The sequence below is a fragment of the Protopterus annectens genome, chromosome 10.part0, assembly GCF_019279795.1.
Source record: "Protopterus annectens isolate FY-2018-M chromosome 10.part0, PAN1.0, whole genome shotgun sequence".
Classification (NCBI taxonomy): domain Eukaryota; kingdom Metazoa; phylum Chordata; order Ceratodontiformes; family Protopteridae; genus Protopterus; species Protopterus annectens.
In genome coordinates, this window is record NC_056744.1 from 255974514 (window position 1) to 255988458 (window position 13945).

The following is a 13945-nucleotide window of genomic DNA, read 5'->3' on the forward strand; positions in this document are numbered from 1 at the left end:
TTACAAATAACTCAGTTATTTGTTGAATTCCTATAAATATGTATATATTCTGTAATGGTCTGTTAGAAGCAGTTCTTTAAGTTCTGGGTTAATAAAGCTTATTACAAACTGTTATATGTTTGCCAAAGTTTTTTGCAGCATAGTATTATTTTCAAAAATGCTGTCAAGTGCTGTTTTATCATTAACTATTAAATACACTTCAGGAACCGCATCATCCTTATCTATTGATGAAGTGAGATGAGCAGACTTACAGCTTGAAATGCAGAACAGGAAAGATGTATCTATTTGCTTTGTGATGTACACTTTGCCAAGAAACATCTTAGTCCTCCCACATACCTTATTATGTCCCTCATGTACAGCAACTTGTATGGTTCAGTTAACAGAAGCTGTACGAAACATGACACTGTCCCACTATCTGAGGAATGCATCTTTTCCATTGCTGTTAATGTTTGTGTCCACAGTGCTGATATGAATTAATTCTTGTTAAGTATTTACCTTCATGCCCAGCACATGCTGATTTTTGAAATCCTAAGTCAGAATCTATATTAGTAGACCAGCCCCACATCCAGATGATGTCACAACACTAAGTCTTTTCACTGCATTCACAACACACTCTTTGAGATGAGATAGATTAGCGAAGCATATAGGTACTAAGGTTAAAAACTAGATATATACTACAGCTTTAGGTTTGAATCTCATGTTTTCTGATCTATTTTCAACTAAGTTTAAAGATGTAAAAGCATATATGCAACCTTGCAAAATATGCATAGTGATTATCTGATGTTCTTCAGAAGTAATTGTTCTACAACCTTACCTGAGAAATGTAATCCCTGTTATTTGAGGAATATATAATTCATAGTTGCTCTTTTCTTTTTTCATACAAGGAAGACCAGACCCAAAATCATGCCTTGTGCATAGAATGGATGCACAACCTTGAAAAGCAGCAAAGGGAAAGAGGTATGTTGATTACTTGTTTTATTTTGTTTTGTTAAATGAAATGAACCAATCCTTTTTACAGGCCTGTATTTTTCACATTACCATGTATATTGCTTAGAATGCATGAATTCCTATCATGCATTAGTAAGGTAAGTTAGGTGTAATAATCACACTATAACGGTGATTAAAACTCTGATTTAAATCCAAAAATGTTGAAATATCATTTGGTATAAAGCCATTTTTTCTGCAGACAGTTTTTGAAATGTACAGTAAACTCTCAGTTAACCGGCACCCATGGGGATTGGTAGATGCCAGATAACTGTAGTTTCTGGTTGCTTGAGAGTTACTATTAAAAATAGGTCTAACTAATACTGCACCCTATACTATTTGTTTGATTTGACTTGTTCTCAGGTAGGGGAGAGAGGTAATGTATTCCTATTTTCCTTTGTAAAACTCTAAAACTCTAAAAATGTAACGTACGTTTCTGTGGTAGGAAAACAAAGTGCAACACATGAAAATTATACTGTATTTCTTTGTTTTGTTTTTTTTGCTGGTTGCTTGAGAGTGATGGTTGCTTGAGTTCCAGTTAGCTGATAGTTTACTGTACTCCACAAACTAAATGACAGTTCGGTTTGTATCTGTCACGCATATTGAGAGAGGTGTCTTGTGTACAAATTTAAGGTATTTGTATTTTGTGGATGTGTTCCTTAGTGACTGATTTGTTGTGCAGAGCCTGACTACTCTCAGACTGAAGGGGTGACTGCTGTGTCAGTGTTCAATCTGCTGTTTGCAGACTGTGTGTCTTGCCCTTCATTTCAACATTAGTACTGCATCTCCTTACAGTACTTTTGGTGTTTTGGTTACTACATACTTGTATCGTAGGTTTGCTGATGCTTTTGCAGATAGGCATTTCTTTGTAAAATTTCTTAATCAGAAAGCATCTTCAGGATGTTTGCATTTTGCAGGCTACTAATTGGTATAATTTGCAGGTATGCAATGCAAATAGTTGTACAAATACAATACTGTTTGTACAACATATATTAGATTTTCATATGACACAGGCTGTGGTGACTGACCATAAATATTTAATACTGTTGTATTCATTATAATTGATGTATGTTCAACCAATTATCATGCTGCCTGGCTCAGATGTTTGTCTTATGGTTTGCCTAGTTTCCACAATATTGTCATCTCATTTGGTCCTCATTTTAACAATGTCAGTTGGTTTCTGTTGATAGTAACATTACATGTGGAGACTACAATTTATCGATTCAAAGATTCATCAGTTTTTACTATGCTAATGACCCAGGTGTCTTTCTAAACCTAGCCAAGTTTTTATGAAAGAATAATGGCATCCTGTATCCAAATAGGTCTTTGAGAGCAGGCATTTATAAGTTACCTCTGTCCATAATGGACAAGAATGACAGGCCTGGTGTCCATTTCCACATCCAGTGGTCTAGGTTGTGCTTAACTTGTGTAATAGACAAAATCAGCTTCATATAGATTTGAAGCCTTTTCATAGGAGGTGCACTCTGTGGGACATATCTGTCTCTCCAGCATGTTCTAAGTCACAAACAAAATTCTGGTCCTTAGGCCTTGTATTTCTGGTACTGTTTGACTGATGAATATGCAGGAGATTCATAACTGTGGGGTTTGTGGATGCCATGTAAGCCAAACATAGATCACCCCTCAGCAATCTATATTAGCCTGAGTAGAGGGAACGGTCTTTAAGACACTCAATGTAAGGTAGGTTTGTTATGCCTTGTATTCTTTTTGTATTGAAACTCTGAGATAGTTGTAGTTTCTGCATATGCTTGGTCAGGTACATTCTGAAGGAAACATTGTACTCTATGACTGTTGTGAAAAGGGCATACTACAGTGGGATAATTACCTCTTTGGATCTAGCTGACTTGCCCTTACTTATGAGTTGCACAATACAAAAGTATTTCCTCACCACTTTGGCCATGTTGTGTTCAAAGGTAAGGCCAATGTCTACATGCATACACAGATCCCTGGCCACTGTGTCGACTCTTGGGTGTATTAGTGATATGGTAATTAGCTGGGATGTTTGATTTTCATTTGTCTATAATTCTTAGCATTGATTTTAAGACCATGGTTTTGGTACAATTTGTTAGTCAGAGGTAGGCCTTCTTGAGGAACACTTGTGTCTGCATTGGAGTCAACGATAACCCCCAGCTTAAAATAATCTGCAAACTTAGTCAGCTATAAACCTTCACTGTTTGCTTCCACTTCAGAGAAATAAATGGCAAAAAGCAATGGCCCCAGTAGTGAGCCATGCAGGGACTCTGCTAGTTACTGGCCTCTTGTTAGAGGTGGCCTCACCTGTTTTGACCTAGTAGGTCCTATCAGTAAGCCATTTGGCTATCCAGCGGCTGATAAAAGGGCTTATACTTAATTTAGTGTGCTTGTGTATAATGTCTGAGTGGGATATTGAATTAAAAGCCTTGGCCAGGTTGAGATAAGGTGTGTGCACAGTTTTGACAACATCCATTGCTTTGGTGACCCTTTTAATGAAGTTCACAAGATTTAAGGCTTGAGCTTCCTTTAACAAAGATGAACTGTGATGGGTCAAGTGTTTGCAGGTTATCTATGTCCTTATTTATGTCCATGATGATTCTTTCCAAAACCTTACATATGAGGCTGGTCAGACTTATGGGCCTTTAGTTACCCTGATTTGTGTTGGACCTCTTTTGTGCAGGGGAATGACTGTAACCATTTTCCATTCTTTGGGAAGAAAACCTGGCTATAGGCTCCAGTTGAAAAGTGATTCAAGTGGATCTGACAGGTCACGTTTTAATGCTATTTAGTAAACATCCCTGGATGCTTTTGAGCCCACTGATGCAGTGTATTTGGCCTTGGAAAGTGCATTGAAGACATATTCCCTAGAAATGGTTGTGGGGATTGTGATATACTGTATTTACTTTGGACTATCAGGTGGGGAGTGGGGGGGGGGGGTTTCAGCTGAACCTCAAGATTTACATTCACAGACAGACATAACTGCTCAGGAAACACCTAAAAGGGAACAAGAAAGGGAATAATGCCATACTGCCATACACTCAGATGAACAATTTACTGAGGCAGGCAACATTATTAAACAATGCAGGTCACAATAATAATGTTATGTTGATGTTTACAAGCTTTTATATCAAAGTTCAGTTATGTTGTTATGGCATGCTTCCATTCAAATGTCACTATATGTTATATGTGTTTGCTTTACGTATGCTTACCATGCTTCTTTTGGTCAGAATTGAAATGTTCAGGTGATGTCATGATTCCCACTGGTAAGCTGTATTATGCTTGCCATTGCACAGTGTTCATTGAAATGCTCACATTAGTGATGATATATTATCCCTGACATTTCCTGTTATTGGTCATCTCCATAACTATAGATAAAGTGATATAGGAAATGTGTTATGCGGATTAAGAGACATTCCCTAGCAGCAATTGTGCTGATAATAATTCTGCTACTTGCTAATGTTTGCACCATTTAAAACTGAGCTATGTTTTAAATAAGAAGTTTGATATACGCAACTACACCTTCAATCTCTTATTTGTACTTGCAGAACTCACCAGTGAATGGTATATTAATTAAATATGTTATATTGTAGATATGCACATCAGTTTCATGTTAAGGTCAGCTATGACATTTAGGAGAATGTCTTACATGATAGACATTTGCTTATCATTTCTATCATGTTTTGCAATTCATCTTGACTGAGAATGGGACCCATGGATGCAGACATTACGCATATGCCAGAGCACTGCCAAAGTCCTCTGATGATGACAACAACAATGATGATGATGAGGAGGAGGAGGAAGCTGGACCCGCACCCACCTAAGCCGTCATGCCTCCTGCACCCCAGAGGAGACAACACTAGCACAGAAACAGAGACAATTACTGGAAATAGACCTGGGAGGTTATGACCAATGCGTTTCAAACACAGATGAGGGACATGATGGGGAACTTCTTCCAGGATATGGCACTGGCTATGCATGTCTAGTTCAGGGAGATACCTTGGGAGATCATTCCTGAGGTTTATCCCCATCAGCCTGGTTCCTCAGGTCTGTAAGTATTGTCTTTGTGCTCCATTGGTGTTATGCTGCAAACATGCTGATTGCCATATAATTGATTGAACCATATATGCACTCTTGTGCATGTATACCATGCAGCTGACATGCTTATGTGTTATTGTCATGTGATGTTTTATTATGTTTCAACGTGTACATGTCACACATTAACACATCACACTTTCCTTCCACATACAGCTGTCCATGCATGCTGGCAATTTACCTGCAGCTACTGCTGCAACAATTAACCTATAAACATGTGTTTTATTCAGGGCAACTAACAAGCAACGGATGTTGCCCATTGTCCAGCAACACTACTGTGATATGGTTCATATTTGTGCATTTCCATATCATACATGTGTAATAGAAGGACACATTATTTCCCATGTGCTTTGGATGACATTTGTCATGATGTTGCATTGGCATGACATTGTGTTTTGTGTCTGTTGACAATGCTAATGCCATGTGGTATCACTGATATGTCATAGCTATGGACAGTCCTCCTTTTCTGGCTACATCAAACACCAAATGTAGTATCAATGTATACATAATGGTACAGATAATTTATTCTGTAACAGTACATTATACCATATTTGGTGTATGTTACATTTCCAAGTCAATTGCTTATTCACATAAGTTCACACCTTCCTGAAATAGTTGTATTGTACATGTCTCTACACATAATTGGATCAATATTGACACACAATTGTATCTTTGATGTGAGCATTCACTGACTTACTGATGATGTGCTGCAATGATGCTCACAGGAGTGTCCTCTGCTCAGTAGTGAGCAGGGTGCATGTCATACTCTTGCAGTTGTTTATTCAACATTTGCATGACAGTATATGTGTATGTGCTTGAAATTCTTAGGTTGCTTATCTTTGCATGTTGATGTTATATTATTGCACATTGCTGTGTATGTGTGATTTATGCATGGCCATTTCTGTGGACATTAGCAATCATTCTGCCCATATGACATATATTTTCCATTTGTTTAAATGTATTTTGGGTTAGCTTCTACAGCAACCTGTGTGCTGAACACATGCATGTGTGGTGTGTCAACTTATTTTGTCCTGTTTTTTCCCTAATGCAGACCCAGGTTGTCCACCTCCCTTCCACCTTCATATTTCCATATTATATTTTGTAGATATGTTTGCCTTTGTTGCAATTATTGACTATTGCCATGTATTGCATTGCTGACATGATGAACATATGCCAAATGTATGACCATTTTACAGATGCAGGTCATCTGCACACAAGTTGCTGGCTATTGCTTGCAATATATCCTTGTTCTTGTTATAGATGTGTATTTCCAGAGTACATTGCTGAAATCCATGTGCACAACCTGATATAGTTTTTTAAGCTCTAGTGTTATATTTTTGTTAATATTGTTACGTGTCATTGCTTTGTGTATTTGTGTTGACCTTGCTTTCATGTATGTTCCATTTAAGACACTGACAGTCATACATATACACCTATGCCTCTGTGTTGCCTTCGACATGGCATTTACTTGTCACATATATGCATTCTATTACACATTTGTTTGGGTTGTGTACACCTAGTTGTGTATTTAGTTGTCCATTTGCTGCAGTACTGCTGTTTGGCACTGTGCTTGATTGTTTGCCTTTCATACGTATGGTCAGAGGTTTGGTTATGGATTCTTCTAGCGTTGTTAGATCTGCATTTGATCATCTTTGGGGTTGCTCGGCTTACTCTTGCACTGCTGACAGTCTATTGGATATCTGTTTATTTATTCAGTTTGTACTTTGAACATTATTTATTTTCCTACAACACAAAACTACCATTGGTCATACACTTACCTTGTAAATCCAGCAGCCGCAACAGTTTTCGTTCAGGGTTGACTCCGTCTGATGCTAGCAGTACACAGCCATTGCATGAGTAGCTAAAGGTTGTGAGCATTACCTGGCATCAATGTTACTATAACTAATAACCTGGTTTCCTGCAACTTGTGGTGGCTTGACCCCCTCCAATAGTTGTGTTCTAGGAATAGAATCTGCTATACATATGGCTCTATCAACTTCTCTAGCTTTATATCCCCTTGCCAGAAATCTAGACTTCATCTGTTTGGCCTGTGCCTGAAAATCATCCAATTGACTACATATATGCTTAAGTCTTCTGAATTGAGCTTGGGGGATATTATTAATAATATGATGTGGATGATTACTATTTGCCCTTAACAATGAATTCTTGGTAAATGGTTTCCTATATAAACTATTGTGTACCATGCCATCACTAGCCTTGGTGACCATGACATCTAAAAATTTTCTATTCTATTCCCTTCCAATTTACCACTAAACTGAAAGCTATACTGATTTTGGTTTAGGAAGTTAACAAACTGTTGCCACCTGTCCGTATACACACTGATTATGCAGATTCTATTCCTAGAACGCAACTATTGGATGGGGGTCGAGCCATCACAAGTTGAAGGAAACCAGGTTATTAGGTTCATGACTAAGTTTGGAAGTAACAGCTTCAAAATTAAAGATATAATACAGTGACATTGACACATATTGAAAAAAAACAGGTTTTTGGGTACACTAAAAGACACATGGTGTTCCTTTGGTTATAGAAGGGGGAAGACCATAGGTGAAAGTTTAGCTAACTTTAAGACGAGTCAAAAATATGTTAGAAACAACCAAGCTAGTAAAGTAATGGGTAGCACATATTGTGTACATTGTGTTCATTGTAAGGTTGTTTCTAAAACCAAGTCATTTACGTCCATAAATACACCCAAGGTATATGATATAAGACACTTGATCACATGCAGTAGTGAATGGGTGGTTTTTATGGCGGTGTGCCAATGTGGGGCTTTTTATGTGGGGCAGACCTCTTTATCCTTTAGACAAAGAATAGCACTACATATAAGTGACATCAATTGTAAAAGAGCACGGAGTGCACTGTATAAACACACTCAAATGCATGCAGAAGCACATTTCATTTTTCTGGGTATTGATCAGGTAGTAGTGGATAATTTAACGTTAGTTAGTAAACATAGAATATTAACTGAAAAAGAAAGGAAGTGGATTGTGTATTTAGGAGCATTATTTAAACCAGATCTAAATGACCATTGGTAAGATTATTCTAGGTATAATAGGTGCTAGGCATTTAAGGAGTTTAAATAGTAAGGTTTTAGGAAGCAATTTGAGTAATGGTACCTATATTACATGGTGTACTATATGATGTTTGTGGACTTTTGTGTTTAATAATTATATTACTGGGTACATTGTGCCTTTAAATAAATGACTGATGAAATGGGGATAAAAATGTCACTGTTCCCTGATTGCAATACACACTGATGACGCCAGTGGGCGAAACCTAGGTTTGTGTATGTACTGTTGTGAGTCGGACAATAAACTACATGGATGCTATAATGCCCTGTCCTGGAATGGTGTTTTATTGCTGATTTTCAGTTTATAAATATCCATTCAGGGTATTTGGACTTTTGGTTGGTGCTGGACGTAGTGGAGCGGTAAATATATATATATATATATATATATATATATATATATATATATATATATATATATATATATATATATGTATACGTACACACACATACATATGTATAGATGTAGGGACCTGATTACTGGACACGAGATATACGTCACTTCACAATTTCAACATATTTAGATGCCACATATGTGATCCAGTGGTCTACACAATTGGTAATATAGGTGTTTATGTCCACATCTGACAGTGCTGAGTGAAAATGTCAATGTGGATTTGAGTCAAATGCCTTGGCCTGGTCAAGTTCTACAGGATGATACTATTGTCGTCATGCATGCTCTTGACCTCTTTGAGGTGTGCATGGCATATAACAGAACATTTGTTATTAATCAATGTAGTGTAATTGATATATTTGTGAACAAGTACTGCGAGAGACCAGGGTTGCAGTGCATGGAGGGAGGTAACAGATGGCTGCATTGTAAATATGTGACATTTTCTTAGATAGGATCTTCATTTTTTTCAGTTTCCATGTGTTGTTTCATGACATGAACACTAAATGGACAGTAAACAAAAGTAATATATGTTACTGCCCATTTTAAAAAGTGCACCACGGAGCAGTATGTTTGCTCGAAGGTTTGCAAATGTTTGCACATGCAGTATACACATAATGCTTTCCCTGTTTGGACTAGTTAAGCAGTGTGCAAATGCGAGGCTCATTGCTAAAATTATGGGTTTACTATCATAACTTCGAATGACACTCGGTTGCCTGCACTATGTTCGACAACAGAAAGTAGAACATGGTAATGTCGAACTTTAAAAGCAAGCCTAGGAATGGGTTTTAACATGGGCCGAGATATGGGTGAGGTTTGTAGTTTGGCAATAGTAGTGAACCCCTATCTCGACCCATGTTAAAACCCATTCCTAGGCTTGCTTTTGAAGTTCGACATTACCATTTTCTACTTTCCGTTATTGAACATAGTGCGGTCGACCGAGTGTCATTCGAAATTATAATAGTAAAACAAATTATGATTGTTAGTATTGAAATGCATGAAACACACCTGCTACTTAGCTGACTCTGTGGCAGCAGGTATAAATGCATTGAAATTTTCTTTTTGAGCCCAGATGATAAAGTGTTCAAATCCAGGTATGTAATAATTTTAAATAAGTAGTGATAATGCAATGAAATTATATCTAACACTACCTTCACCATGTGTTACCATGTGTTGATGTAGCATAGTGAGCTTAAGTGGCATTGCATGGAGGTTACCACACAAAGAAAGAGCCATTCACCATCACTTACCATTGGTAAACGTTGCCAAACTTTGCTCAAACATAGAGTCCAAAAAATGAAGGGTTCCATTGTTTGTTTTTTGGTACTTTTGTGTGTTGGATGTGATTCTACTTTTTTTACCAGATTATAGGTGTTAAAATGGGGTAGATAGGAAAGTGGTGAAATGGGGGGTCAAGCAGGGGAATAACAATGGGAAAGTGATATAGGAATGTGCAGGAGGGCGGTAGTAAAGAACCATAGCTATCCATTTCTTCAACAGTGAAAAATGTAAAATAAAAATGTGTACAGAATATTAGCTGAATTTGGACTATCACCTCCACAAAGAGGAATGACAACAATGCAATCATGTTGTATAGATAATTTGACCAAATCAAGTGTGTCAACAAGACATGTGTAAAATGGAGAGCTATGTATGAGATGATATATATATATATATATATATATATATATATATATATATATATATATATATATATATATATATTTTTTTTTTTTTTTTTTTTTTTTTGTGGGACAGGTGCTCATTTTTTTATTGTTTACATCAGTAAGAGAGGAATTCTGCATAAAGGGCATTGATATTTCTGAGTCAGGAAAGTTGGGCAGGTGAGAATGCAAATGCAACAGACAGGACAGGCAAGACAAGACACAGGGGCAGTGATGGACACAAATGTTTGGGGGACACCATGACTGGGTTGAGGGAGAGGATAACAGAAATTCATAGCCATCAAACATGGGGAAAGTGAGAATCTATTCCTCACCAGCAGGACTGTCATCACTGTACCCTTACTTTGCTGGCTGCTGGAGTGCTTGACATCTTCCTCTCCAACAGACTATAAGGGAAGGCAGCCTCTCCATCTGACATTGATGTATACCAATGGTGCAGTGCACAAGCCTATACACCAACCCTGGCATCTCCTGGCAAGAGTTGAAATCCCCACCACTGATGGTACTCCCAGAGGGTACCACAGTACAAGTTCCTGGGGTATTGCTACCTCAGGGTACAGGTTGTGAAGGGGTAGCAGAGGAAGAACTGCTAGGTTGGGTCCTAGATATGCTGGGTACTGGAACCAGTGGAGTCGGGGCAGGCTGACCCACTGAAGTTGGCCTAGCATGCTGTGCTGTGAATCACATAGTGGTTTGTTATATATGGATGATTTGGAGACATTTACATGACACATAATAGAAAATAAAAAGAAGTAATGAGGGTTGGAGTGAGACAAATAAAAAAGATAACATTAGTACCATCATGTGTGGCGTACAATGCATTATCGCAACTATACAACTATTTTATCTGAAGTATAACATTAAAGTATACTTTCTAACAACTACAAATTATAATTACAGATTTCTCAAAGTAATATTTGCATTGTACATATATTGCACATATGCATGGTCCAATTATACATATTACACTTAACAGCAGGGCATGTATGCCACTTGTATAGATTTTAGTTTATGTATTAAAATTAAGGAACGGCTTGCACCTGCCAACCTTAGGCTTTTGAATACTGGCCAAGGCTCTTGCCATCCCCATATTGCCTTTTTTAGGCATGGCTCAAAAGACAAACCCACCACCAATAAATAGCACAAGTAACAAAAATATGAGGGTAATACTACTCAATGCCAGAAGTCTAAACCTCAAAATGCACGCACTCGAGGCACTCCTCAGTATGGAGAAAATCGATATATGTGCAGTAACAGAAACCTGGTTTAAGGCTCCAGAGAGCAGCCCAGCACTACCAGGCTACAACTCATACCATACATTTTGGCCACAGAACCCGGACCGAAATACAAAAGGCTGGGGAGTATCCATATTCATCAAGGATACCCACACCTCCAGGTTAGTGGCACAACACAATGCTTCAGAGATTATACACGTGCAAATAACAATGGGCAAAACTGAAATTCAAATTGTAGCTTGCTACAGATCACCCATCATGTCCCAGGACCCTCATTCCACATTTCTGGAAACACTGGGTAACATAAAGGTCCTACAAAACACCCTAATATTGGGTGATTTCAACTACCCAAACATTAACTGGGAGAACTACTCAAGTACTAACTCCCTTGCCCAACATTTCCTAGAATTTATAAACTCAAACGCCCTGGAGCAACTGGTCAACACTCCCACCAGAAGTGACAACATATTGGACCTGGTCATCACCAACATGGGGGACCAATGTTCCAAACAGGAGGTCAACCCCTCGCTGGTTAGATCTGACCATAAACAAATCACTTTGGATATCCACATTCCGCCGCTACCCCCAAACAAGGAAACCACCATGAAAAACTTTTCAAAAGCAAACTACACATTACTTAAGATGGAGGTGGAAAGTTTCAAAGCCCCCATGCTAAAGGATAATGCTGTCCAAGCTGCAAAATCCTTTACTAATGCATTCTACGGGCACATACAAGAATGCATGGATCGTGCTATCCCAAGCAAAACCACGACTTACTCCTCCAAGAAAAGGAAACCAGTCTGGTGGACCCCTGCCATAAACAAGCTATACGATAGAAGGAGGAAATTAGTACAGAAAAGAGTAAAATCCCAAGAAGGGAAGATATCCCTGATCAGTATCAGCAAGAAACTACGAGCCCTCATAAAATTGTCCAAGGCGAGGTTTGTAAGAAAACTTGCCAAGGACTCCAAAGATAACCACAAGGCATTCTTTAGCTATGTCAAGAATCTAAGTGGCAATGCTCAGATCTGCTCGGAGTTAGTGCAGAATGGCACAAAATACACTAAACCAACCTATATTGCCAACATCCTGGCAGACATGTTCAGTGCAAACTTCACCCCCCTCTCACCCCCAAAAGGACCCATAACCATACCAGAAGAATGTAGAGCCCCTGAAATGACAGACACTCAGGTTAAAATAGCCCTCTCCAAAGCCAAAAACACAGCATCAATGGGACCGGACGGTGTCCCAGGCTGTGTCTTACATGAGCTCAAAGATGAACTAACCTCTCACCTAAACACACTGTTCAAACTCAGCCTCTCCACAGGCTACATACCCATAGAGTGGTGCACAGCAACAGTTATTCTGCTCCACAAAGGTGGAGCCACAACAGACCCCAGGAACTATTGCCCTATAAGCCTAACTAGCTTGGTCTGCAAGGCTATGGAGCGCAATCATCATGGAACCCATTAACAGAGACATTGGGAACCTCCAAACACTGGACCCTATCCAGTTCGGCTTTGTTAAGGGAAGATCATGCCTCCTAAACCTGGTGGACTACTTTGAGACAGTTACCAAGGCTATAGATGAGGTAAAGGTGGTACACACAACCTACCTAGACCTCACAAAGACCTTTGACACCATTCCCCATTCTGGTATTATAGACAAGCTCACCAGCCTGAACGTAAACCCCTATGTCACAAGATGTGTTGCCAATTGGCTCACAGACAAAACCCACATGGTGACAGTTGCGGGAGCTGGGTCTGACTCTAAACCAGTTACAAGTGGCGTTCCCCAGGGCTCAGTCCTAGGACCCCTCCTTTACAGCATGTACTTCTCAGAGGTACAGACAAGCACAGGAGGACTATGGCTGACCAAGTTTACAGACGACTGCAAACTAGGGTCTATAATTGACTCACTGGCTGACACAGACATCCTCCAAAAGGGTCTCACTGAGACGGATACCTGGTGTCAAAATCATGGCCTCAAGCTAAATGCCAAAAAGTGCATATTTATTCCCTTTGGAAATAACAAAGTACCCACAAACTACCACATAGGTGGTAGTCCCCTAAATACAGAAAATGCAATAAGGGATCTGGGGACCCAAGCAGATAGTAATCTCTCCTTTGATAATCACATTGCCAAAGTGGTTAGAAAATCCTTCTATGTGGCCCACCTAATCACAAAAGGGTTTACATCCAGATCAAAAGAGGTAATTGTGCCCCTCTACTCATCACTCATAAGACCTATCGTAGAGTACAATGCCCCATTTGGGATGTACCTTACAAGACACCTGCAATAGCTGGAAAGACCACAGAAGTATCTCACCAAGAGTATCACTGGCCTCAAACAGATGCCCTATGCAGCTTGACTGAAAAAACTCCAGCTGTACTCGGTTGCATACCACCTACTCAGAGGTGATCTCTGCCTGACATATAAGGCCATGTCCAACCCAGAATTGATGGACATGCTCCACCTAAAG